Source organism: Galeopterus variegatus, unplaced genomic scaffold, assembly GCF_000696425.1.
Source record: "Galeopterus variegatus unplaced genomic scaffold, G_variegatus-3.0.2 Scaffold10821, whole genome shotgun sequence".
Classification (NCBI taxonomy): Eukaryota; Metazoa; Chordata; class Mammalia; order Dermoptera; family Cynocephalidae; genus Galeopterus; species Galeopterus variegatus.
In genome coordinates, this window is record NW_007736932.1 from 48357 (window position 1) to 49264 (window position 908).

Sequence of the window (908 nt, forward strand, 5' to 3'; positions counted from 1 at the left end):
GGGTTGTAGATAGTGTTTTTGTTTGTTTGCTTTCTTTTCATGATTGTCATTTTTTTTATACTAGTGGGTTTTGATTTTACTTGGGTTTTTATGGCAGTGGTAGTTAATTTTCCGGAACCCATCCCATTACTCCCTTGAGAATTTCTTGTAAGGGTGGTTGTGTGACGGTGAACTCCCACAGTTTTTGTTTGTCTGAGAAATATACTATTTGCCCTTCATTTCAGAAGGACAGCCTTGCAGGGTAGAGTATTCTTGGTTGGCCATCTTAGTCTTTTAGTATTTTGAATATATCATCCCATTCCTTTCTAGCTTTAGGGCTTATGATGAGAAGTCTGACGTTAGCCTGATTGGGGCTCCCTTATAGGTGATTTGACGCTTCTCTCTTGCAGGTTTTAAGATTCTCTCTTTGTCTTTGAGTTTTTCCAATCTGACTGTAACATGTCTTGGAGCAGACATTTTTGAGTTGAATATTTTTGGAGATCGTTGAGCTTTCTGGATCTGAAGATCTGTGATTTTTTCTATACCTGGGAAGTTTTCTGCCACTATTTTGTTGAATATGTTTTCAATGCAATCTCCTTTTTTCTCCCCTTCTGGAATAACCATGACTTGGATATTTGACCTCTTAAGGTTGTCTGATATCTCTCTCAGATTTTCTTCAATGCCTTTGATTCTTTTTTCTTTTTTTTTGTATGCTTGTGTTATTTCAAGCAGCCCATCTTCAAGTTCAGAGATTCTCTCTTCAACTTCCACAAGCCTGTTGGTTAAACTCTCCATTGTGTTTTTTATTTCACTGAATAACTTCTTCAGTTCAGCAAGTTCTGCTACATTTTTTTTCAGGGCATTGATTTCCTTGCACATTTCCTCTTTTAGGTCCTGTATACTTTTCCTGGTTTCATCATGATGTCTAG